The sequence below is a fragment of the Ornithorhynchus anatinus genome, chromosome 1 (genome assembly GCF_004115215.2).
Source record: "Ornithorhynchus anatinus isolate Pmale09 chromosome 1, mOrnAna1.pri.v4, whole genome shotgun sequence".
NCBI lineage: Eukaryota > Metazoa > Chordata > Mammalia > Monotremata > Ornithorhynchidae > Ornithorhynchus > Ornithorhynchus anatinus.
In genome coordinates, this window is record NC_041728.1 from 142,329,711 (window position 1) to 142,354,937 (window position 25,227).

Consider the following 25,227-nt stretch of genomic DNA (forward strand, 5'->3'; position numbering starts at 1 on the left):
CACCCCTCCGCCTCTCCCCTCCCCCCCACCGACCCCCTCCCCTACTTTCCCATCCTTCCCTGCAGTACCCTCAGAGGAGATCTCCTCCCTCCTCGCAAGTGCCACCCCCTCCACCTGCGCCTCGGACCCCATTCCCTCTCACCTTCTTAAAACCATCGCCCCTGCCCTCCTCCCTTCCTTAACTTCTATTTTTAACCACTCAATTTCCAAGGGCTCCTTCCCCTCTGCCTTCAAACATGCCCACGTCTCCCCCATCCTAAAAAAACCCACTCTTGACCCCACTTCCCCCTCCAGTTATCGTCCTATCTCCCTACTACCCTTCCTTTCCAAAATCCTAGAACGAGTCGTCTACAATCGATGCCTAGAATTCCTTAACTCCCATTCTCTCCTAGACCCCCTCCAATCTGGCTTCCGTCCCCTCCACTCTACCGAGACTGCTCTCTCTCTAAGGTCACCCGTGACCTCCTTCTTGCCAAATCCAATGGCTCCTACTCCATTCTGATCCTCCTTGACCTCTCTGCGGCCTTTGACACTGTCGACCATCCCCTCCTCCTCCATACCTTATCTCACCTTGGCTTCACGGACTCTGTCCTCTCCTGGTTCTCCTCTTACCTCTCTGGCCGATCATTCTCGGTCTCCTTCGCTGGAGCCTCCTCCCCCTCCCATCCTTTAACTGTTGGAGTTCCTCAAGGGTCAGTTCTCGGCCCTCTTCTGTTCTCCATTTACACTCACTCCCTCGGTGAACTCATCCGCTCTCACGGCTTTGACTACCATCTCTACGCAGATGACACGCAGATCTACATCTCCGCCCCGTCCTCTCCCCCTCCCTTCAGGCTCGCATCTCCTCCTGCCTCCGGGACGTCTCCACCTGGATGTCGGCCCGCCACCTAAAACTCAACATGAGCAAGACTGAGCTCCTCATCTTCCCTCCCAAACCCGGTCCTCTCCCAGACTTCTCTATCACCGTGGATGGCACGACCATCCTTCCCGTCCCGCAGGCCCGCAATCTCGGTGTCATCCTTGACTCGTCCCTCTCGTTCACCCCACACATCCTATCCATTACCAAGACCTGCCGGTTTCACCTCTACAATATCGCCAAGATCCGCCCTTTCCTCTCCACCCAAACGGCTACCTTACTATTACGGGCTCTCGTTATATCCCGGCTAGACTACTGTGTCAGCCTTCTCTCTGACCTCCCTTCCTCCTCTCTCACCCCGCTCCGGTCTATTCTTCACTCCGCTGCCCGGCTCATCTTCCCGCAGAAACGATCTGGGCATGTCACTCCCCTTCTTAAACAACTCCAGTGGTTGCCTATCGACCTCCGCTCCAAACAAAAACTCCTCACTCTAGGCTTCGAGGCTCTCCATCACCTTGCCCCTTCCTACCTCTCCTCCCTTCTCTCTTTCTACCGCCCACCCCGCACGCTCCACTCCTCTGCCGCCCACCTCCTCACCGTCCCTCGGTCTCGCCTGTCCCGCCGTCGACCCCTGGGTCACGTCCTCCCGCGGTCCTGGAACGCCCTCCCTCCTCACCTCCGCCAAACCGATTCTCTTTCCCTCTTCAAAACCCTACTTAAAAATCACCTCCTCCAAGAGGCATTCCCAGACTGAGCTCCTCGTCCCCCTCTACTCCCTCTGCCATCCCCCCTTTACCTCTCCGCAACTAAAGCCTCATTTTCCCCTTTTCCCTCTGCTCCTCCACCTCTCCCTTCCCATCCCCACAGGACTGTACTTGTCCGCTCAACTGTATATATTTTCGTTACCCTATTTATTTTGTTAATGAATTGTACATCGCCTTGATTCTATTTAGTTGCCATTGTTTTTACGAGATGTTCTTCCCTTTGACGCTGTTTAGTGCCATTGTTCTTGTCTGTCCGTCTCCCCCGATTAGACTGTAAGCCCGTCAAACGGCAGGGACCGTCTCTATCTGTTGCCGACTTGTTCATCCCAAGCGCTTAGTACAGTGCTCTGCACATAGTAAGCGCTCAATAAATACTATTGAATGAATGAATGAATACTAAGGGCTGGAGTGGATACAGGCAGATCGGGTTGGACACTGTCCCTGTCCCAGGTGGGGCTCGCGAACTCAATCCTCCTTTTACGGATGAGGAAACTGAGGCCCAGAGAAGTGAAGTGACTTGCCCGAGGTCACACAGCAAACAAGTGGCGGAGCCGGGACTAGAACTCATGAGCTTTTGACCTATCATCTCACCCTAACTGCATCAGTCTCCTTGCTGATCTCCCTACCTCACTGTTTCTCCCCAGCACAGTCTACTTCCCAATGACGCTTGGATTATTTTTCTAAAAAGATAAAAAAAATTCAGTTCACATGTCCCCTCACCTCAAAAAACTCCAATATTTGCCCATCCAATTTTTCATCAAAGAGAAACTCCTCACATCAGCTTCAAAGCATTTGAACAGCTCTTTCCCTCCTACCTTCCTTCACTGATCTCCTACAATAACCCAACCCTCACAATCACTCCTCTGACATAGACACACTCGCTGGTCCTCGATCTCATCTTTCTTGCTGCCGATCCCTTGTACATGTCCTCCCTCTGGCCTGAAAATCCCTTCCTGTTAAGACTTTGGGCAAGCCACTTAACTTCTCTGTGCCTCAGTTATCTCATCTGTAAAGTAAGGATTAAGACTGTAAGCCCCACCTGGGACAACCTGATCATCTTGTATCCCCCCTAGCACTTAGAACAGTGCTTTGCACATATTAAGCGCTTAACAAATGCCATCATTATTATTATACTTGACAGACCACTGCCACTACTATCTTTAAAGCCCTGATCACACCTCATCTCCTCCCAGAGGCCTTCCCTGACTAAGCCCTCACTTTCCCTTTCCGCTTCACTTCCTCTATTCTCCCTCCCTTCTACGTCGCCTACGCACTTGGGCTCATGATCCTTAAGCATTCTGTTTTCATCCCACCCCCACTGCACTTATATACATATACCTACCAGTAATTTACTGGTCTGTCTCCCAATCCAGTCCGTAAGCTCCTTCGGGCAGGGATCTTGTCCACTTACTCTATTTTAATGCCCTCTCACAAACGCTGAGTACCATGCTCTGCACAGAGTAAGCATTTCATTCATTGTATTGATTGATATCGGAAAGACCACCACTCTCATTATCTTCCTCACCCGACGAAGATGATATCTCTCCAAGAGGCCTGCCCTGACCAAACACACCCTGCCTCACTCACCCTCTTCTTATATACTACATATTCTTAGACTCTGCTATTTCCCCTCTTGTAAATTCATGTTAATGTGTGTCTTCCCCATCTAGATGACGGTCCTTGTAGGCAGGAATCATGTCTACCAACTCTGCTGTAATCTCCCCCAGAGCCCACAGAAAGCGCACAGTAAATACCACCAATCGGCTGCCTGAGTCGGCAAATGAGCAGCAGCATGGCCTAGTGGATATGGAATGGGCCTGGGAGTCAGAGGGTCATGGGTTCTAATTCTGCCACTGCCGCATGTCTGCCGTGTGACCTGGAGCAAGTCACTTGACTTCTCTGGGCTTTAGTTACTTCATTTGTAAAATGGGGATTCATTCAAACTGTATATATTTTCATTACCCTATTTATTTTGTTAATGAGATGTACATCACCTTGATTCTATTTATGTGCTATTGTTTTAATGAGATGTTCAGCCCCTTGATTCTATTTATTGCTATTGTTTTTGTCTGTCTGTCTCCCCCGATTAGACTGTAAGCCCATCAAAGGGCAGGGACTGTCTCTGTTACCGATTTGTACATTCCAAGCGCTTAGTACAGTGCTCTGCACATAGTAAGCACTCAATAAATACTATTGAATGAATGAATGAATATTTATTGAGCGCTTACTATGTGCAGAGCACTGTACTAAGCGCTTGGAATATACAATTCGGCAACAGATAGAGGAAATCCCTGCCCAATGACGGGCTTACAATCTAATTGGGGGGACAGAGGACAAAAACAAGACAACATAATCACCATAAACAGAATCAAGGGGATGTACAACTCATTAACAAAATAAATAGGGTAATTAAAATATATACAAATGAGCACAGTGCGGAGGGGAGGGGAAGGGAGAGGGGGAGAGCAGAGGGAAAGGGGGCTTAGCTGAGGGGAGGAGAAGGGGGAGGGAGCAGAGGGCAGAGGGGGAGAAGAGAGGGAGTAGAGGGAAAAGGGGAAGCTCAGTCTGGGAAGGCCTCTTGGAGGAGGTGAGATCTTAGTAGGGCTTTCAAGAGGGGAAGAGAGTTAGTTTGGCGGAGGTGAGGAGGGAGGGCATTCCAGGAAGCGGTAGGGCATGGGCCAGAGGTCAATGGAGTGATAGGCATGAACGAGGGACGGTGAGGTGAGCAGCAGAGGCGAGGAGCATGTGGGGATTGAGACTGTGAGCCCCCCATGGGACAGGGATTGTGTCCAACCTGATTTGCTTGTATCCACACCAGTGTTTAGTACAGTCCTTGACACATAGGAAGCACTTAACAAATACCACTATTATTATTATTATCATTATGAGACTGAGCAGGAGCAGTCAGTGAGGGCAGAGAAGTAAGGGAGTACCATGCTTACATCAACATCTGCAATCCAGTCAAGGAGACTGGATAGGACAAGCAGCGGAGAGATGGAGGAGCTGTAGGATCAGGCAAGATTTTGTCTGAATGTAGGAAACTTCAGGAAACTCTACGGACACACATCCCAGAACGACCGAATGACAGAAGATGGAATGGTCTGAAGAGGGTCTGTCCATGGAGTATCTATATGTCGGAAATGACGCAACAGCATTTGAAGAAGGGAGACTTGAGCGTGTCTGTAAATTCGAGTTTGAGAGGCAGAGGCTGAAATCAGCAGCAAGGGAAGGGAGGAGTGGGAGAAAGTTATCTCTTTTTTATGAGCTGAGAGGAGCAATAAATCAATCGTATTTATTGAATGCTTACTGTGTGCAGAGCACTCTACTAAGCACTTGGAAGAGTTCTATATAAGAAAGTTGGAAGGCACATTCCCTGCCCCCAGTAAGCTTACAATCTAGAGGCCCTAAGGTTAGAGGCACAGATTGAAGACTAGATTTAGAAAGTGAGAGAGAAACCTGCTCACTAAGCAGTGTGGCTTAGTGGGAAGAGCACAAGCACGGGCTTAGGAGTCAGAGGTGGTGGGTTCTAATCCTGACTCCGCCACTTGTCGGCTGTGTGATTCTGGGCAAGTCACTGCACTTTTCTGTGCCTAAATTACCTCATCTGTAAAATGGGGATTAGGACTGTGAGCGCCACCCAGAACAACCTAATAACCTTGTATCTACCCCAGTGCTTAGCACTGTGCTTGAATCATAGTAAGCACTTAACAAATACCATCATCATCATCACATTATTAGAAACAACCGGGAAGCAGCATGGTGGAGTGGATAGAGCACGGACCTGGGAGTCAGACAGACCTGGCTCTGTCACTTTATAATAATAATGTTGGTATTTGTTAAGCGCTTACTATGTGCAGAGCACTGTTCTAAGCACTGGGGTAGACACAGGGAAATCAAGTTGCCCCACGTGGGGCTCACAGTCTTCATCCCCATTTTACAGATGAGGTAACTGAGGCCCAGAGAAGTTAAGTGACTTGCCCACAGTCACACAGCTGACAAGTGGCAGAGCCGGGATTCGAACCCATGACCTATGACTCTTGTCTGCTGTGTGAACTTGGTCATGTCACTTCACTTCTCTGTGCCTCAGTTACCTCATCTGTACAATTGGGATTAGGGCAGGGAACCTCGGGTGGGACATGGACTCTGTTAAACCTGATTAACTTGTATTTACCCTAGATCTTAGAACAATGCCTGACACATATGGGGAAAAAAAGGGGGGGGTTTAAAATCTGCAAGGTTCTGTTGCTGTAGTGCTTTTATCATTGACCTTATCCTTTATACTGTTCTGCTGGTTTTAATCATTTCAATCTTTTTTTTAGAGGTTCGTTAGTTACTACCCCTTTATTCTTAGATTGTGAGCCCCTGGGGACTCACCCGAAGACAGAAACGCTGTCTGATCTTCATCTTTGCATTTTTTTGTCCGTTGATACAGAACTCTGTATGTAGATGATACTGCAGAGAAACAACTGACTGAATAATTGTATGAATGAATAAAGGAGTCCCTACTTTTTCAAATCCAGGTAAAGACTATTTTACCAGAAGATGATTCCTTGGGACTTCCTGGGGTTACCATTACCACAAGAGCTTCAGAGTAAATTCATTGTGAATTTCCCCTTCTCGGTTCACAATCTCTAATTTAGCTTCTTGCCTCAATATGCTGGAATGCATCAAAACCAAATACTTTCTTGATCTTTTTCATTTCTCTGGGAAAATCCTAATCCTACGAGATCGGTCTCAACCCATTCCAGTATAACTAAATTTAGCCGGGCAACCCAGAAGAAATCACATCTTCAATCAATCAATCAGTGGTATTTACTGAGCGCCTACTATATGAAGAGCACTGTTCTAAGCACTTGGGAGAGTACAATACAACAGAGTTGGTAGACACATTCCCTTCCAACAATGATTTTACAGTCTTCCATAGCTTTAATTTGAATGGGTGGAAACACTGTGTACTTCACACTTTTGTGATATGTATTAACATAAATAGTATACTGATGTCCACTCACTAAGATTTTGGAATATAGGGCTGCTCAAAATGAGTCTGTACAAATATATCTCGACGACTCCCATGGCATACATTTCTGTTGTTCCATTATTACAATTTTAGTTTGGTCGGTATTCAATTCTAGAGGAAAAAGTGCATTTTTTGGCTTAAAATAAGACATGCTCCAAAATACAGTATTTGTGAGCTATTTCAATTTTCTTTTCCAAATGTCTGATTCCCCTTGAAAGCCTTTGTAAGCACAATATATGATAAAATCTTTGAAATCTGCATATAAAATCAAGGATAATAATTTTAATATCAAAGATACACTTCTTTTAGGAAAGTTATAAGACAATACCTTAGAGTAAAGTTAAAATGTTAAATGATAGCATGTGATTCATAGTATATATTGAAAATGCTCACCCTGAAGATGAAAATACACAAGAAGCTAAAGCTACAGTATGGCGCAGTAGATAGAATAGAGGCCTGGGAGTCAGAAGGGCACGGGTTTTAATCTGGGCTTCGCCACTTGTCTGCTATATGATTTTAGGCAGGTCACTTCACTTCTCTGTACCTCGGTTACCTTATCTGTAGAATGGGGAATAAAACTGTGAGCCCTATGCAGGACAGGGACTGTGTCCAACCCGATTTCCTCGTATTCACCTCAGCATTTAATACAGTGCCTGGCACATAGTAAGTGCTTAACAAACACTATAATAATTACTATTAGAATGATCTGTACATAGTTCCTGAACATAAACTAAAATAGATTCAAATCCTAAATTCCTAAATTGTATCCTCAACTGATTTTTTTCCCCAAATGACCCAACAGGCTATTTTTTCTGTGGCTCCAACTCAAAATACCTCAGACAAAAGAAAACTATTGTCAAAATTAGAAAAAAAAAATTGCAATTCTTCCAGAGTATAATTCTTGGACTAAACGAAAAAAACCCTCAGTGGATAACAGCAAAAGGATTAGCACCCTAGAGCAGAAAAGGACATACTGAGTTTTCTCATTTTGAATGATGAGGGGGGAAAAAACCCAAAAACAAAACAGCTCCTTAGACAAGCTGTGTATGGGGTGGTACCTATTTTCTAATATTCCGCCTATGACTGAAAAAGGTGGAAGCAGGAGGAAAATTCTAAATACATTTATTATTTCACCTACAAACTTGATTCCAGTAGAATGGCACCATGCCTGGGAAATTCCTCAAAATTACTGCTTGCACCATTACAGCTACTGACTCACCTCTGATTTGCAGGGCTAGAGAAAAGGAGAATGAGCATGGTCCAAATTAATGGGGCTGATGAGAGTGAATAAAAACCAGTCTTTACAAGCAGACAGAAGCACCACAGTCTAGCTAGTCCAATGACATAATATCAAGGCACTTTAGGCCGAAGGGGGAAGCTAGCCATGTCTCTGGCTCCACTACTTGATGGCCAAGCTTTAGCACGAAGATTATGCAATTTTTCCCCCTTTGTTTGGTTTGGTTTGGTTTTACAATCAATATACAAATCACTGAGTGACCTTCTACTCTACCGAATATATCATGTGCTCTTCAGTTCAGGCACTGGTAAGATTATCTACTTCACCGATTTAAAAAAAGTTCTCCAAAGTGGGCTTAAATCATTTTAACAAGCAACTGAGTTGTCGAACAAACTCTGAAACAAACACCTTCCCCCAACCAATCTGGAGGTCGATCACTTAATGGCAAAATCCATCAAAGCAGCATGAAACATGAGCTCTTACTATATAAGTCCTATACCGACTCACAGGCAGGAGCAGTAGACACTCCAAGACTGTAAGCTTGTTGTGGGCAGGGAACATAATAATAATGATAATAATAATAATGATAGTATTTGTTAAGCGCTTTCTTGTTCCAAGCACTTTTCTAAACACTAGGTTAGATACAAGGTAGTCAAGATGTCCCATATGGAGCTCAAAGTCTTAATCCCCATTTTACAGATGAGGTAATTGAGGCACAGAAAAGTGAAGTGATTTGTCCAAAGTCACAGAGCTGATAAGTGGCAGTCACGATTAGAACCCATGTCTTCTAACTCCCAAGTCCATGCTCTTTCCACTAAGCCATGCTGCTTCTCAACATGTCCACCCACTCTGTTGAACTGAGCTCTCCCAAGGGCTTACTACAGTGTTCTACACACAGTAAGCACTCCATAAATATCACCGATGACGATGATGAAGAAAAAGACTTAATGAAAATGACCTTAAAGCCATAAGGGAACCCAAGTGGGAGGATATCAGAGAGATAATATTGCTCTCTCCCACTTCAAAACCTTAATGAAGGCTCATCTCCTTCAAGAAGTCTTCCCTGACTAAGCCCTCTTCTCTTCTTCTCCCACTCCCTTCTGTGACGCTCTTATTTACTCCTTCATTCATCCTCCCTCCCATCCCTACAGCATATATGTATAAATCTGTAATTTATTTATCTAGCGATTTATTTATATTCACGTCTATCTTCCCCTCTACACTGTGAGCTCGTTGTGGGCAGGAATGTGTCCATTTGTTGTTCTAGTGTACTCTCCCAAGCGCTTAGTATAGTGCTTTGCACACAGTAAGTGCTCAATAAAAATGAATGAATGAATAAAACTGAAGCCAGCTTTGTATGCTTCACTCCCCTTCAAGACATCTATACTTGGATGTACTGCTGACACTTCAAACTTAACACATTCAAAACAGAACTCATCTTCCCCGAGACCCTGTCCTCCCCAGGACTTTCCCATTCATTAGGCCATGCAGCTTGGATGGTGGGACTGCATGAGTGGGAAGGATGAAGAAGTGTAGACAGTATCACCATGCTTCCTATCCCACAAGCCTGTAACACTGGTGTTATCCCTCGCTCCTCTATCTAAATCCACCCACATCCACCCTATCACTACATCATGTCAGTTCAACCTCCACGATATCACTAAAATCCGCCCTATCCTCTCCATCCAAACGGCTACCATGTTAATCCAACCAACTCATCCTATCCCATCTTGACTACTGTTTCAGCCTCCTTGCTGGCCTCCCCGCCCCTCTCCACTCCAGTCCGTACTTCTTGCTGCTGTTCGGATCATTTTTCTATAAAAACATTCAGTCCGTGTTTCCCCACTCCACAAGAACCTCCAGTGGTTCATTTATTCATTCAATAGTATTTATTGAGTGCTTACTATGCGCAGAGCACTGTACTAAGCGCTTGGAATGTACAATTCGGCAACAGAGACAATCCCTGCCCACTGACAGGCTTACAGTCTAATGGGGGGAGACAAAAACAATAGCAATAAATAGAATCAAGGGAATTTACACCTCATTAACAAAATAAATAAGGTAATAATCTATACAAATGAGCACAGTGCTGAGGGGAAGGGAGAGGGGGAGGAGCAGAGGGAAGCGGGGGGGGGGGTTAGCTGAGGGGAGGTGAAGGGAGGAGTAGAGAGGCAGCAGAGGGAGCAGAGGGAAAAGGGGAAGCTCAGTCTGGGAAGGCCTCTTGGAGGAGGTGAGCTCTCAGTAGGTTGCCCACCACCTCCGTATCGAACAAAAACTCCCTGCCATACAAGCACTCAATCACCTTAGCTCCTCCTACTTCACCTTCTACCCTCCCAGCCCACACATTTTTGCTCCTCTAATGGATCCTACTCACTATACTTCAATCTCATCTGTCTCGCCATTGACCCCTTGCCCATATCCCACCTCTGTCCTGGAATGCCCTTCCTTTTAATAACCAACAGACAACTACTATCCCCACCTTCTAAGACTTACTGAAAGCACATCTCCTCCAAGAGGCCTTCCCTGACTAAGCCCTCCTGTCCTCTTCTCCCTCACCTTTCTGCATTGCGCTGACATGCTCCCAGGAAGCCCCACAGCACTTAAGTACATATCGAGGATGCCTGTCTCCCCGTCTTGACTGTAAGCTTGTTGAGGGCGGGAAATGTGTCTGTCATACTGTTATGTTTTACTCTCCCAAGCACTTAGTACAGTCCTCTGCATACAGTAAGCGCTCAATTAACATCACTGATTGATTACGCTTCCTCTTCATGTTCACAATCAATGGTATTTATTAAACACTTACTTTGGGCAGAGCACTGTACCGTTTGGGAGACTACAATATAACCCAGTTGGTAGACACATTCCCTGCTCACAACACAAAGTTATCATCGGCCAATTCTGGGTTATGATAGGCAAATGGTCTTAATTAAACTGAAAAAAATCCTACCACCTTTGAAATTCTCTTACGGATACAACTGTGCAACCCAAAGTAAAAACTCAAATTCATTAAAATTAAATATCATATTTCTGATTTGACTGTGGGCAGGCAATACAGTTCTGTTCAAATGAGAAATATTTATAATTGGAGTTGGAAGCAAATCCTATCTTATCAAACAATTAGAAAATAACATTCACTCAAAGGAGTGCTAAAGACAAGCACCTGCTGCAATGGAAAAGCACCATTTTCTTTAGTTCCAAGCTAACTGCATTTTAGGCAGTATTTTACCACTTCCCTGTGGTAGCTTAACTAATCCACAAATAACTTTAGCTATGGCTGGGGGGTGGGGAGAAGAAAGAAGTAATTATAAAAAATATCTCTGTTTAGTCGCATTGTTGCCTGCATTAATTAACACTGCCCATTGCATGGTTCAGTTTGCCAAATATACCTAAAGTTCACTAACAAATAAATTACGGTCCTTTCAAACATCAGGTAGGTATAGAACCTAGAGATAAAGTATGAAGCACTCGGCCTCTGTAATTCCACCATTATATTTCAAAAGGTTAGCAATTAAAAGGAATAAAATCACAATAATAATAATGATGATGATGGTATTTTTTAAGTGCTTACTATGTGCCAAGCACTTTTCTAAGAGCTGAGGTAGATACAAGGTAGTCAGACTGTCCCACGTAGGGCTCACAGCCTTAATCCCCATTTTACAGATAAGGTAATTAGGAAATGAATTAGCTAGTTGAAAGCTCACCTGGGCTTTCATTTTATTTCCTTTTATTATTATTTAGATATAAGTTTACTTTAAAAATTCTGGAATAGGTCATTCTTTGCTTAGTACAGTGCTCTCTCTGTACATAGTGAGAACTCAAAAAATACGACTGATTAGTAATAATAATAGTGATATTTGTTAAGCGCTTACTATGTGCCAAGCACTGTTCTAAGCCCTGGGGTAGATACAAGGTAATCAGGTTGTCCCACTTACGGCTCACAGTTTTAATCCCCATTTTACAGTTGAGGTAACTGAGGCAGAGAGAAATTAAGTGACTTTCCCAAGGTCACAAAGCAGACAGGTGGCCGAGCCGGGATAAGAACCCACAACCCCTGATTCCCAAACCTGTGCTCTTGCCACTAGGCTTTGCAGCTAATCTCTCAATCAACCTCCCTCCCACACAAAGAGTCACACTCTGAACCACCCAATCATAAACACTCATCCACAACTCTTAGCATTCAACTCTCACCTCCCTTCCTTCATCATTCAGTTTCAGAGGCACATGGTATTCACCGAATCTCCCTCCCTCCTCTCCACCTCCTGCCTCAAAAAAAACTCTGAGAGCTGCCTCTCCATTAAGAAACCTGCTGTCCTCAGTGGCGGATGGGGTCAAGGCCCGAGCGGGGTCTTTGGCCCACACTGCGCTTGGATTCCTACCTGCTACAGCTTTTAGTCTTCCTACCAGGCTTACCACAGTTCCGGGAGCCCAGCAAGAGCAGCAGGGGGAAGAAAACTATAAACCAGCCTCTACTGATGCTCTCCTGATCACCCCGCTCAAGAGTCTCTTCCGACAGAACGAGAGAAAGAACACAAATGGCCCTGTCCACCCCTAACACAAGTGTCTGAGGATGGGGCCCAGGGAGGTGGTGCCCCCAGTTTCTCGATATATGAAAAATGCATAGGTTAAGGGAGGAATTGGGGAACTTAGCAGAAATATAGCCAAAGGATACACACAGCCTCTTCCCCACCCACTCTTTGCTTTACAAATCAATCAGTGGTATTTATTGAGCAGTAACTGTTGTGTGGAGCACTGTACTGTGGAGCTTGGGAGAGTACACTGTGACAGTTGGAATTCTATCTTACACCAGAAATTAATGCCATTCAGTTCATTAAATGTGGCCCTGGTAAACAGGAACCCCCCCTACACACACACCCAATTTTCCAGTATTTAGAATTCCACCAGGCTAACTTTCACATTGCTTAAATGTTCTCCCTAAAAGAAAAAAAAATACAGTTCTGCAGTACCACTAGGAATTTTAATAGGGGTGGGAATAGAGGGAACAAGCGCTCTTTGGGTAAAATATATACTTAAACCTATCTCTACTAAAGTGTGCTCAACAATAACAATAATAATTGTATTTGTTAAAAACCCTTACTACGTGACGAGCATTGCTCTAAGCGCTGTGATAGATACAGAGCAATCAGGTCAGACATAGTCCCTATCCCACATGGATTTCACAGAAGGAGGGTGAACAGGTAACGAATCCCTATCTTATAGATGAAGTAGTTGAGGTACAAAGAATTTAAGTGACTCGTGCACGATCACACAGCAGGGATGTGTCAGAGCTGGGATTAGAGCCCACGTCCTCTGACTCCCAGGCTCACGCTTTTTCCGCTAGGCCACACAGTTTCCTTTTTATATTTCACTGTTAACAACTCAAGACTAAAGAAATTCCCAGTGGTCAGCTAATCAATCTACATCCTTCTATCCAAAGAGTTTTCACCTAACCCATGCCAAATTGAAAATTATTACTTTATTTAGCTCTCTAAGGAAGGAAATTATAATCTCTCGCCCCCACCTACCACACACATACACACACACCTGGATGTTCCTCCTTTAGCTGGCCTAAATCTTTTCTCCTCCTTTAAAGTCCATTCTCTGTTTAGTCAGCATAGAGGTGATAATATCCAGCTTTTTCTTTTTTAGGATAATTTTTCTGTTCATCTCCTTGGACTCTGCACAAGACATCCTCATAATTCCATACCAGTAGTGTGAGATTTAAGTGCACAGTGGGTAATTAGTCCATTCAGCCTATTTGGGCTGCGGTTTTTGAAATGGTCCAACGTTACGTTTGTTTTAAAAGAAACAAATTGTTATATATACTGCTTTGTGCCATTTAAACAAATTCTAAAAATGCATTCTTTAAAATGATATGCTTCATTTATAGTATATTTAGAAATAGTAGTGGGGGGGGGGGTTACATTTATTAAGATAGTTGCTCTACCAGAGAAGACCTCCTCCTCTTCCTCCAAGGGCAGCACGGACAAGGTAAAGTGGTTTTCCCCTCAACCCCCTCCTCTCCACCCCCTTCCCCCCTCACCAGGACCCCAGAGCTACACACAAACTCTCCCCCTATAAATGGGGTCTGGCGTGGTTGGCTCCTCCAAGAGGAAAAACACCTCACCTTGGGGCTAAACTTGGAAACTGATTTTACTCCCATTTCCACTTCTTTCTGCCGGCTTAGTTTCTGCATGATTTGCTAAGCACTTGCTATGACCCAGGAATCATCCTAAGCGCTGAAGCAGATACAAGGCAACCAGGCTGCACAACTTCCCTGCGCCGCCCCCCCCCCCCCCCATTTAAGGGGTAGGTAGAACAGAACTCTTTAATGCCCACTTTATAGATGAGGAAACTGAGCCAAATGGAAAGAACCCGGGCCTGGGAGTCAGTTGGACCTGAGTTCTGATCCTGGCTCCACCACTGGCTGCTGTGTGACTTGAGCAAGTCACTTCACTTCTCTGGGCCTCAGTTCCCTCATCTGTAAAATGGGGATTAAGACTGTGAGCCCCAAGCGAAATATGGATGGGGACTGTGTCCAACTTGATGAGTTTGTATCTATCCCAGTGCCTTTCCCAAGGCCACACAGTAGGCAAGTGCCAGAGCCAGGGTTAGAACCAGGTCTTAATAATAATAATAATAATAATAATGATAGTACTTGTTAAACACTTACTATGTGCCAAGCACTGGGGTAGATACAAGGTAGGCAGGTTGGACACAGTCCCTATCCCACACAGGGCTCACAGTCTTAATCCCCATTTTACAGATGAGGTAACTGAGGCCCAGAGAAGGTTAATGGGAAGCAGCGTGGCTGTGGGAAGCAGCGTGGCTCAGTAGAAAGAGTCTGGGCTTCAGAGTCAGAGGTCATGAGTTAGAATTCCAGCTCTGCCACTTGTCAGCTGTGTGACTGTGGGCAAGTTACTTCACTTCTCTGTGCCCCAGTTACCTCATCTGTAAAATGGGGATTAACTGTGAGCCTCATGTGGGACAACCTGATTACCCTGTATCTCCCCCAGCGCTTAGAACAGTGCTCTGCACATAGTAAGCGCTTAACAAATACCAACAGTATTATTATTATGTTAGTGACTTTCCCAAAGTCACACAGCAAACATGTGGTGGAGCCGGGATTAGAACCCATGACCTTGTGACTCCCAAGTCTGGCCTCTTTCCAGGAGGCTCCATTCCTTGTTCCGTCTGATCCCCAAGGGCAGGGACCGAGTCAAGGATGGTCTGAAGGCTGGCACCCACAACTTCCTTCCCGCCGAGGCAGGTGCTGCATGTGGGTGGTTGGACACAGGGGTGGCAAAGGAGCCCAGTGGAAGGCGGGAAGTTTCCAGGTGAGGGTGACACTCACACGTTCTGTTGTCAAACTGTACATTCCAAGCGCTTAGTACAGTGCTCTGCACATAGTAAGCGCTCAATAAATACTATTGAATGAATGAATGTTCTCCCCGATCCTCCCTGACAATAGTTCTGAATGCGCTCCCTGGTTTCCGTTCACGTGCTGCTGTTCCTCGGCTTCGCTCGGCAGGAATTAAATGGCAAGGAGCGGAACGACTGGGAATCAAAGGGTGATGAGGCCAGTGGCCCGCGGCTGTCATTTGGGACTGTACAATCACTGCTAGGGAAAAAGACTGCCAGGGATGGGTAAGTTAAAATAATTCAGCCACTTCATCCTCACTGGCTGGAGAAAAAAAACAGCCAATCAATTGAAAGTATTTACTAACTACCTGCTGTGTACAGAGGACTGGATTGTACTCTTGGAGTATACAATGGAATGATGATGATGATGATGATGATATAATTTTATTGAGCACTTACTGTGTGCAGAGCACTGTACTAAGCATCTGAGAGAGTACAATACTAAGGATTAGGTATAAATGATTCCTGTCCACAAGGTGTTTAAGCTTTTACTACTCGCCATGTCTTGAACTGGGGCTAGGTTGAATACAAGATAATCAGGTTGGACACCATTCCCTCTTCCACATGAGCTTTAACGGAAGACGTTTTGTTGTCTGTCTCCCTCTTCCAGACCGTGAGCCCGTTGTTGTGTAGGGATTGTCTCCCTCTGTTGCCGAACTGTACTTTCCAAGAGTTTAGTACAGTACTCTGCACACAGTAAGCGCTCAATAAATACGACTGAATGAATGAATGAATAAAGACATGGTTCCTGTCCTTGAGGACCTTTCAATCTAGCAGGGGACACACAGTCTAAAAATCATATATAATAAAACAGTTTTAAAATTATAATCATTCAAAAATACTAATTTAAAACGATTCCTCCAAACCATAAGCTCCTGTAAGCTCCTAGAATGCAGGTGCTGTGTATCCATTGTGTTGTACTCTCCCGAGCCCTGAGTGCTAGCACTTAGAACAGTGCTTGGCACACAGTAAGCGCTTAACAAATACCATCATTATGATTACAACTCTGCCCAAAAGAAGTACTCAGTAAAAGCCATGGTTGGTTGATTGAGTAATTTCAGAAAGGAGGAAGAAGGAAAGTCCATCTGTAGCTGTGTGCTTGAGTAATACGGTATGTACACAGGCAAGTTGTTGGTTTAGAAGTGCTGGAGGATAAAATCAGGGGGAACTAGACTTTAAGGACTTTAGGAAAGCGAGGAAGAGAAACTGTCCTGCGATTTATGGCCATACTACTTGTAGGAGCTGTTGACATTTGTAACTTGGCCTCTCCTCCTCAAGGTCAGCCCGGGGACTTGGCTCAAAGCAGTCCAAACTATGGCGTATCGCCTGAAGTGGTGTTTTTGCTCTTCCTGAAATGCTTCACCTGCTCGTGCCATTTGAAATTGCCAGCCTTCAGGTCCGGCAACGGTTGCTTCAAGGACTCGCTATTGGCTATGCTCTGCCTGCACCCACCTAACCCACAAACTATATTACTCCACTGCTGCAGCTACCAGATTGGCTCCACTTCAGGCATCACTTTAATCAGTAATCCTGCCTTAGAATTGAGGTTAAATATGGGTTGTACACAAAGCTTTGGAAGGAACACCTGATGGCAAATACAGACCAGGAGGCCAAAGGATAGACCTTTGGTTTAACAACAATAATAATAATAATTGTGGTGTTTGTTAGGCACTTAATATGTGTCAAACACTGTACTATAAGCTGGGATAGAAAGAGGTGTCCAACTCCATGGGTTGACACAGTCCCTGTCCCACAAGGGGCTCACCGCCTTAATCTCCATTTTACAGATGTCGTGACTGAGGCACAGAGAAGCTGTGACTTGCCCAAAGTCACACAGCTAAGTGGCAGAGCTGGGATTAGAATCCACAACCTCTGACTCCCAAGTCTGTGCTCTTGACACTAGGCCATGCTTCTTCTCCATAAGAAAGCATAAGAAGAAAGTAATAGAGCATGAAGATATGTGCATAACTGAGGCTCACAGAAGTGAAGTGACTTGCCCAAGGGCACACAGCAGATAAGTGGCAGAGCCGAGATTAGAACCCTGATCTTATTTGTTTGTTTACTGATTTATACTATTGTCCATCTCCCCCTCTAGACTATGAGCTCGTTATGCAGGGTCTGTGCCTGTCTGTTGTTGCACTATACTCTCTCAAGCGTTTAATACAGTGTTTTGCACCCAGTAAGTGCTCAAGAAATGCAACTGAATGAGTGACTCTCCTGCCTCCCAGGCCCGTGCTCTATCCACTAGGCCATGAAGTTGGATGCTTTGCTGCCATTCTATCTTTCTACCAGACTTCCAGAGTTTATACTCTAGCATTCACGATGGGTTTGCATTTTTTTTTTAACCAATCCATACTAATGAAAAGTGTACTGCTTTGATGACAAAATTCATTCCCAGTTTTCACATTCTGCATTGCCAACAAAAAAAACCTCTAGCTGTGGGTAACTTTCCTGGCGCAAGCTGTTACATGATCTCTGATGTCTACAGGATGATTGTGGCATTTCATTCATTCCTTCATTCATTCAATGGTATTTACTGAGCGCTTACTATGTGCAGAGAACTGTATTAAGCGCTTGGAATGTACAATTCGGCAACAGACAGAGACAATCCCTGCCCAATGAAGGGCTTATAGTCTAATCGGCGGAGATAGATGGACAAAAACAAGCAACACAATCATAACAAATAGAATCAAGAAGATGTACACCTCATTAACAAAATGAATAGGGCATTTGTTAAGCACTTACTGTCTGCCAGGCACCGTACTAAGTGCTGGGGTGGATATAAGCCCAGGCTCGTTGAAGGCGGGGAATGTCTCTGTTTGTTGTAATATTGTACTCTCCCAAGCCCTTAGTACAGTGCTCTGCACACAGTAAGCGCTCAATAAATACGAGTGAGTGAACTGCTCTTCTCAGTGCGGAAGACCACACCCATCCAATCCCTGGAGCCCCAGTTTGCACCTCGCCAATGATCACTCCCTTTACGTGCCGTGATTAAAAATGCCCAGAGTAGCAGACCACTCCCAGTAACCCGGTCTCTGCACTCATTCCCTGGGCTGACGGGGAAACTATTTATAAATCTTTTAGACTTTTTCTTGTGTCTGCATTCTGAGAGCATATTGGAGTAACTGAGTAATTGCCACCAGAATCTCTGATGATATTCAGTCTGCATAGCTGGGAGACATTCTGGGAAATCTGTTTTGCTCTTTTAAGTCTCTCATTCTTACCCCAGAACAACCTTGGAAAAGGACGACTTTGGTTCAAATTAGAAGACAGGTGGGGAAGGATGGAAGGGAGGGGACTATTCCATTATTTGGGGTTTTTTTTGCTGCTGTTTTTTAATCACTTGTGAACTGTCATAGCGCTCGAACATATGAATGCTCCAATCAGGGGATTCAGCCTTTGGACCTGGTTCTCATCCTGGCTCGGCCACTTGTCTGCTGTGGGACCTAGGGCAAGTCACTTCTCTGTGTCCCAGTTTCCTCATCTGCAAAATGGGTTTTCGATACATGTTTCATGCTTATTTAGACTGTGAGTCCCATGTGGGAATTGAATATCTTGTATCTACCCCAGCGTTTAGTGCAGTGCTTGACACATATTAAGTGTTTAAAAAGTGCCACAGCTATTATTATTGGTTACACCAATATCATTTATCTTAAATTAATAAATTTATTTAGAGAAGCAGTATGGCTCAGTGGAAAGAGCACGGGCTTGGGAGTCAGAGGTCATGGGTTCTAATCCCAGATCTGCCACTTGTCAGCTGTGTGACCCTGGGCAAGCCACTTAACTTCTCTGTGCCTCAGTTACCTCATCTGTAAAATGGGGATTAACTGTGAGCCTCACGAGGGACAACCTGATTACCCTGTATCTACCCCAGCGCTTAGAACAGTGCTCTGCACATAGTAAGCACTTAGCAAATACCAACATTATTATTAAATCATTTATTAATGATAATGACAAATCATTTATCCACTTAAATTAAGGAAAAATTTATACTGAGCAAGTAGCAAGTGCTGATTTCCTTTCCTATCTTACACACACACACTGATATTTTTAGGATAGTTCTTATGTAAATTCTTTCATCCTTTTCTATCTCTTCTGTAATCTTTAGGTAGGAGACGGCACATGCAAGATTGAACAGAGGTATCTAAAGAAAAATAATGACTGTGGTGTTTGTCAGGCACTTATATGTGCCAGACACTGTACTAAAGGCTGGGAAATATGGAGATCAAAAGCCTGCAGCACAGAAAAAATGCCTACTCACCAAGTTGAGAAAAGGCACAAATGTGACAAAAAATGGAGGGAGGGAAAGGGGAAGTGAGAACTGCCTCTCTCAGTGATCAGTAAGCGTTATGGAACCTTTTCCTCCTGGGTCACAGTTCAGTGACTCAACTGCCCTGCCACAGAAAAACCTTCTGAGAACTTTTACAGTGTGATGAAATCTATCAATCATTTCAGAAACAAGGGGCTACCACACAACCCACCGCCATCTCGCCCTGCCCCCGACACTGACTTGGCCTTACTGCTTGTAACTGTCTGTTGGGATGCTGTTTCCTGCTAACAAAGTGCTCTTGGCAACAGAGAGCAGAGTCACAACCATTTCTCACCAAAAGAATCAAGTCTTTCCTTTGTGGAGAGCACTACAGTTAGAGCTCAGGAGAGTACAATACAATATGCTTCATATCCACCCCACCTATGGCCCCACAGCACTTGCATACATATCCACAGCTTACCCGTTCATATTAACGTCTGTTTCCTCCTTTAGACTGTGAGTTCCTTCTGGGCAGGGAACATGTCTACAAACACTGGTGTATTGTACTCTCCCAAGTTTTTAGTACAGTGCTATGAATGCAGTAAGCACTTGATAAATTCTGTCAATCAATCACATGTAATGAGCTGAATGACTGACTGATTGATGATCGACAGAGTACGCAGAGATGACCTCTGCCCACAAGGAGCCATCTGGACCTTTTTTCCCCAACTCCTTAACTGTAACAAAAACAAAAAATTAACAAGAAAATAGCCTAGGAGGAAAACAATAAATTTAATTTCAAATGCCCCTGGAAATATGTCTTCTCTCCTGTGAAATTTCCTATCTATGCTGTACGTGATTCACTCCTTCCCTCTTTTCCATCTCTCTCACTTCTTTCTCCATCTCACTTGATGCTCTTCCTAAAAATCCATGAAAGAGAAAATGCAGCATGACAAAGTTTTCAGTGAAAATATCCCTCAGGTGGAAAAACTAAAAATGAACATGGGTATAAAATGGAAAATATCACCTTTACTCACAGAATTGCCCCAATTTTTAAATGATTTTTCAATACAAAAAGTGGTAGAAGGAGACTACCATATGAGGAATTAAGACCCCCTAGCAAGGGGAGCAGGAGAAAGAAAGAAAGGAAAGGAAACATATGGAAGGAAGACAATAAAGGTAAGAGGGTACTTGAGACTGTCTGTAATTCTACTACACTCTCTCTAATGCAGTGAATTACGGCAACTGCCCCGGACCCTTACATTGTGAGCCTCCTTCCCCTGCACTTTCTAATTCCTATCCATACGTTATTTCCCAGCACTCTACTCAGCACTCTGCACACAGTAAGCACTTAATAAAATACTATTATGCTACCACCCTCCCTTCCTTATTACAGAGTTCACACATCTCCACGAGCCAGTATCTGCGGCTAATGCACTCTGACCATTTTGTTGTTACCCTGGCATGTGCATATGTAACTCAAAGACAAAACTGTCCTGACATATAATAATAATTATGGCATTTGTTAAGCGCTTACTATGTGTAGAGCACTGTTCTAAGTGCTGGGGGGATACAAGGTGATCAGTTTGTCCCACATGGGGCTCACAGTCTTCATCCCCATTTTACAGATGAGGTAACTGAAGCACCAAGAAGTTAAGTGACTTGCCCAAGGTCACACGGCTGACAAGCGGCAGAGCCGGGATTAGAACCCATGACTCTGACTCCCAAGCCAGTGCTCCTTCCACTGAACCACACTGCTTCTCTTAATGCCTACCTATGCATATGCCTACCTGTATCAGCTGGCGTATTAATTCTACCCACCTACCTACTCCGGCACATCCAGCTATCACCGCTTACAAAAATACTCTTTTCACTGCCTCCTCAAAAATCTGGGTGGGCTTAGGGAGGTAGGTGATGGAAGCAATTTTGAGGGAGTACAGTATGTATTTTTCAAAGGAAGTAAATGTATACTTTATTTAAAACCCATTAAGAAGCTTCACCATATTACCACCCCTCATATATTCAATGTTGTGACGTTATGCTGTGAATTTTCACGGGATAGGGCAAAGGCCCTTTTTTAGTGAATTTTTTTTTTAAAATATCTCATTTGGAGGTTAAAAAGTGTTCACAAGAGAATTCTCACCTACGGATGAATTGGCTAGAGATAGCACGAATCTCCTTTGACTAGATCTGATGTTTTGTGTTATCCCAAAACATCATATATGATTCCAAGGGCAAGTTCTAAGGTAACGAAATCGGGAAACAGAGCTGTGTCACCTACATTGGGAACGTCTATCTATGCAGAAGTCACTGAAGTCTACATTCTCGGAGAAGAAAATGAATTTACAATACAGATACACAATTTTGTAGAAACCTTCAATGCAAAGATTTCATTTAACACTTGTCTGCAGTACCAGAAAAAGGATATTCTCCTAGATACTCAAAGAGCCCCCTCACTGGGGTACTAACTTGGGAGAATGTGACCTTGGGTGGCAGAATGACAGCTGAATCAGCAAATGACACCTGGAGTAAATGGGATTTCAGGAGTTCCTTGAAGACAGGGCAAACTGTGATTGGACAAATTTAATGGAGGAAGAATGTGAACAAGGGGTTGGAGAGTCAAGAATGAGGCACAGTGCAGTGGAATGGAGAGCTTGGAAGGAAAAAATAGCATGTTCTGGGGTTTAGAGGCCGAAGGGATTTGACATGAGAGAGAAAAAGAGCTGAGGAGTGCCTTACACCCTCATGTTGGGGTTTTTTGTTTGATATGTAAAGCAAGGATAGCCAAAGTATAACCTTTATGGTGGATGGCAACTTGTTTCCCAATCAATTTAGAGAAAGTAATTCAGGATAATGATGATAATAATAATTGTGGTATTTATTAAGCACTTACTATGTCCCAAGAATTGTACTAAGCAGTGGGGTAGATATGAGTTTGTCAGGTGGAACACAGTTCCTGTCCCCCATGGAGCTCACAGTCTCTATCCCCACTTTACAGATGAGGTAACTGAGGCCCAGGGAAGTGAAAATGACTTGCCAAAAGTCACTTAGCCGGCAACTGGTGGAGCCGGGATTAGAACTCATAATCTTATGACTCGCAGGACCGGACTCTATCCACTATGCCAGACAGGCTGCTTCCCGTAGGGTGAAATTAGCTCGTATATATACAGAATATTCAGTGCTCCCAGTGACTCAGAGAGGATTGGGTGGGTATGTACTTTGCCACTATTTTTTATCATTTTAACCTATTTTGCCCACAGGAGTGGAGAGCAGTGGATCTGAAGTGTGGAGAGAAACGTGTGTTGAACCACTGGAGCAGGGATATGCTAGAAGCAGTGAGACTGGTTACAGGTCAAGTACAATAATCTAGCTATGCTGAGACAAATTCCTAGACGAAGAGCGGAAGCCATCAAGTTGGAGAGGAAGTGGCGGGTCCAGGAAGTAGTTTGAGGATGATTATAAAGATTTACTAACTGAATATGAAACGTGAAAGTGAGTCAGGTGTCAAGATAATGTCGTGGTTGTGCGCTTCTGGAACAGGGAGGATGGTGGTGTAGTCAACTCATGGGAAAGTTAAGTGCAGGGAGCTGATTTTGGAGGAAAGATGAGAAGTTGTTTTAGACATATTAGGCTTGCGGTGATGGCCGGGACATACACGCGGAGGGATTCTCGAGGAAAGGAGGTGAAAAGTCAGGGTTGGTACTGACTCACCATTCCACCATTTTTCTTGACTCTTTAGACTCTGACCCCTTGTTCACACTCTTCCTCCATAAAATTGGCCAAATCACACCTTGCCCTGTCTTCAAGAAACTCCTGAAATCCCACTTCCTCCTGGTGTCCTCTACAGTCACTGGGATCACTGAGATCACTGAGTACTTGTTTTGTTTTGCTGTCTGTCTCCCCCTTTTAGACTGTGAGCCCGTTGTTGGCAGGGATTGTCTCTATCTGCTGCCAAACTGTACATTCCAATAGCTTAGTACAGTGCTCTGCACACAGTAAGTGCTCAATAAATACGACTGAATGAATGTATGAGTATTCCATACACACAGCCTAATAATAATAATAATAATGTTGGTATTTGTTAAGCGCTTACTATGTGCCGAGCACTGTTCTAAGCGTTGGGGTAGACACAGGGGAATCAGGTTGTCCCACGTGGGGCTCACAGTCTTCATCCCCATTTTACAGATGAGGGAACTGAGGCACCGAGAAGTTAAGTGACTTGCCCAAAGTCACACAGCTGACAAGTGGCAGAGCTGGGGTTCGAACCCATGACCTCTGACTCCAAAGCCCGTGCTCTTTCCAGTGAGCCACGCTGCTTCTCAGCCTAGGTTCATCTTACAAGCAGCAGCATGGCGTAGTGGATAGACTGCTGTCCTGGGAGGTCTATGGGTCATGGGTTCTAATCCTGGCTCCGCCATTTGTCCGTCATGTGATCTTGAGCAAGTTACTTCACTTCTCTGGGCCTCAGTTACCTCATCTGCAAAGGTCAGGGATGGTAAGGCAGATACTTGAAGCCCTGGGATCAAAATGAGGCTGAAGTGATAAGGACAGCAGACATAAAACCGAGCCTTAAGGTACAAGCACAGCTAAGGGGTGAGCAGCGAAGCCAAGCCACAGAAGGGGCTGAGGAGCAGTCAGAGAGGTAGGGGAAGCAGGAGAGAATGATAAAAGCAAAGGAAACAGTCTCCAGTGTTGGAAGACACCAAGAAAGAGGAGGATTAGAATAGAGTCCATCAGATACGGTTGAGATGAGGTAGTTGGTAACACTGGAGAGTAAACCAAAGTGGAATGGAGGGGGCAAAAACCAGATTAGGTTGAGTGGATCAAGAAGGGAGGTGGGGAAGGCGAAACGAAGGCGGTGAACGTCAGTAACCCATTGGAGGCGTTTGGCCGGACACGAAAGCAAGGAGCCGGAGTGATAGAGGGGTGCACTGGGATCCAGGGAAAGAAGTCTTCTGAGTGAGGGATAGGGGCTGCTGGAGAGGGACTGTCTGAAGATAGTGAGTAGGAAGGCAGGAAAGAAAGGGGGAACTGTTTTTAGGGCACAAGAAGGGAGGGGATAAGAGGCAAAGGAAGAGAGGGTAGATCTTGAAAACAGTGGGGAAACCTTTTCTCAAGAAATTGCTAGAGATGATGAGAGTATAGTTAGCGACTGGAGGGAGCTGGGGAGGTCGGGGTGTGGACTTTTTGGAGTTCACACCTTAAGGTGCCCATGATACCAAAAGCAATCGGCAAGGGCGTCATCGACAAGACGGAGGGGAGCTGGGATTTCAGGAGGGAATTAAAAAATCTGGAGTTGTCTGTGGAACCAATGGGCATGGGGGTTGATGAGGGAGAAGTAATATTGCTCAGCACTGTCTTTAGCTCTCATGCTTCTCCACCCAATTTATCTGTGATCTCTCTAATGAAAAGCTTTAAATTTATCTCTCCCCTTGGAGTGCAAGGGCCTTTGAGGGCAGGAAATGTGTCACTGTGTTATTCCATGCTTCCCAAGCACCTACCTAATACAGCACACCACACAGAAAGGGAACTAAATAAACACTGCTGCTGCTGGTGGAAATAGTATTTCTATTGCAGTTTCTATTTCAACGGCAGATGAAAGAGCACAATCCTAGCACACGAGGGATGAATGTGAGGTGACAAAAGTTGGCTTGGAATCTGTATTTCCAGTGATAATAACTGCAG

The 25,227-nt window shown here is 44.7% G+C and overlaps 1 protein-coding gene across 7 annotated transcripts in view; it reads right to left on the reverse strand.

Moving 5' to 3' along the window:
• The window catches only part of TBL1XR1 (TBL1X receptor 1), a 200,647-nt gene that overhangs the window by 47,309 nt on the left and 128,111 nt on the right, over nt 1-25,227 (reverse strand). The window contains exon 5 of one of the 7 annotated variants that reach the window (XM_039913138.1): nt 2,963-3,071. The exons of the other annotated variants lie outside the window; for them this stretch is intronic. The gene's annotated coding sequence lies outside the window, so the exon portion shown is untranslated. The remainder of the gene's footprint in view (nt 1-2,962; nt 3,072-25,227) is intronic. 7 annotated transcript variants of the gene reach the window in all.